Here is a 2,189-nt window from a genome sequence, read left to right as displayed (position 1 = left end):
ACAATTTAAAACAAGCATCTCTCACATATTTACTTATCTATTATTACAAACTTTTTATTATTTCAGGTAAAGTTGGGAATCATGTGAGGTCACCAAACTTAAAATACCAGTACGAATGGCTGTTGTCTTGCCAAGCTGTAGATTGAGCTCAGGAAAGGTGTAGAAGAATTGAGTCGCTAGTGTGATGTCAGTCTTTATCCCATGCAGCATGGAGAGGAGGCTTCTGAATGCAATCCTCTCCAGACGTTCAGAATCATTTGGCCTTAAACATGTAATAAGTAAAACAAAGGAACAAATGCTAAACCTCATGACAATGTTGATTCAGTCTGGCAATGCAATATACATTTCCTGAGGCCTTCCCGAAATCCCAAGTCACATTTCTGTACTTCACAATGACCTTTGTCATGTGTTGCAACTGCCCACCTAGTGTGACCCACAAACAGTTTGTCAGGAAAACATGAACCTTTGATCATATGAGACTTTTGTCTCTCAGTTGACTGTTAATACATTTCTAACAATCTTAATACATGAAATAATCTTAAATCTACAGTCAAAATTAATCTTAGCGTTAGTTCATGACACATCTTTTAATATTGGAAACCCGATGAGTTTCCTATTTTCACTTGCCTTTAAGAAACTTAGGTTTTAGGACTTACTTTCCACTGAAACAGTGCAAATTATATAATTTTTTTATATTATTTGCATTCTTGCTAGGACTGATTAATTTAGAAAGAGTAGCTGGCTATTCTCTGCAGTGTTAAAGGATGGAGCAACACGGTATCACTTTTTAGAGATAATGTAATATCACATTTTACGAGTAAGCTTTAAAAGAAAATGTGAAAAAATAAGTTACTTGAAAATATTGTTCCTGAATAATGAACGTCTTCTTCACTTGAACTGTAATAATCTGCACCGAGCATCACACTTTACTGCAGCGTCCTTTTCGGAGCATCATAGAGCAGGCAGGTATTTAAGTGGCACCAAAATCTGTGTTGTTATTCGGTCCGATAGATACCGGTCGTTAAGGCACCGGTGTCGTGTTAGCACCGGGTGTCGGTACCCAACCCTACTGCTGCTGCTGCTGGCAACGCTTTGCCTCCACCACCCCAGTCTCCACCTTCCTAGTTCACCCAGTCTCCACCTTCCTAGTTCACCCAGTCTCCACCTTCCTAGTTCACACAGTCTCCACCTTCCTAGTTCACCCAGTCTCCACCTTCCTAGTTCACCCAGTCTCCACCTTCCTAGTTCACAGTCTCCACCTTCCTAGTTCACCCAGTCTCACCCAGCCTCCACCTTCCTAGTTCACCCAGCCTCCACCTTCCTAGTTCACACAGTCTCACCCAGCCTCCACCTTCCTAGTTCACCCAGCCTCCACCTTCCTAGTTCACCCAGTCTCCACCTTCCTAGTTCACCCAGTCTCCACCTTCCTAGTTCACCCAGCCTCCACCTTCCTAGTTCACCCAGTCTCCACCTTCCTAGTTCACCCAGTCTCCACCTTCCTAGTTCACCCAGTCTCACCCAGCCTCCACCATCCTAGTTCGCCCAGCCTCCACCTTCCTAGTTCGTCCCAGCCTCCACCTTCCTAGTTCACCCAGTCTACACCTTCCTAGTACACCCAGTCTCACCCAGCCTCCACCTTCCTAGTTCACCCAGTCTCCACCTTCCTAGTTCACCCAGTCTCACCCAGCCTCCACCTTCCTAGTTCGCCCAGCCTCCACCTTCCTAGTTCACCCAGTCTCCACCTTCCTAGTTCACCCAGTCTCCACCTTCCTAGTTCACCCAGTCTCCACCTTCCTAGTTCACCCAGCCTCCACCTTCCTAGTACACCCAGCCTCAGCTTAGCATGCGGCTTGGCTGGTCCAGGGAGCATTATCAAGAGCAGAGCAATCAGCGCCAAGCATAACTGTATTTCCCTTTGTTGGAATAAATGGTTACATCTATGACGAGAGTGTTCCTGACTGAAGTGTTCATTTCCCAGAATAAGCCATGGTGATACAGGTGGGAGTTGTCCCATCTCTGCAGGTGCAACAAGATATCAGTCAAATCCCAGTCTGCACACGGCCCTGAGGAGAGCTCTAATCAGCCACAACTGAAAACACCTGTTGGCGTGTCTCAAACTCTCTCAGCTGGCGCTGCGTGAACATGCAGACCAGACCAGACCAATAGGTACCTCAGCTAAATCACAGAAC

The 2,189-nt window shown here is 45.9% G+C and overlaps 1 long non-coding RNA gene across 6 annotated transcripts; it reads right to left on the bottom strand.

Moving 5' to 3' along the window:
• Positions 1-954: 954 nt before the first annotated feature.
• LOC120554423 lies at positions 955-1,828 on the bottom strand. Of its 6 annotated transcripts, XR_005638435.1 has the most exons (4): positions 1,637-1,828; positions 1,352-1,495; positions 1,260-1,317; positions 955-1,213 (listed from the first exon to the last, which is right to left on the bottom strand). It is a non-coding gene; the product is annotated as an uncharacterized LOC120554423 (long non-coding RNA). The 6 variants fall into 6 exon arrangements; XR_005638431.1 differs by having other exon boundaries at positions 1,260-1,495; XR_005638433.1 differs by having other exon boundaries at positions 955-1,189; positions 1,260-1,495.
• Between the last annotated feature and the right edge of the window lie 361 nt (positions 1,829-2,189).

This window comes from Perca fluviatilis, chromosome 24 (assembly GCF_010015445.1).
Source record: "Perca fluviatilis chromosome 24, GENO_Pfluv_1.0, whole genome shotgun sequence".
NCBI classification, from domain to species: Eukaryota; Metazoa; Chordata; class Actinopteri; order Perciformes; family Percidae; genus Perca; species Perca fluviatilis.
This window is presented reverse-complemented; position numbering and strand designations above follow the sequence as displayed.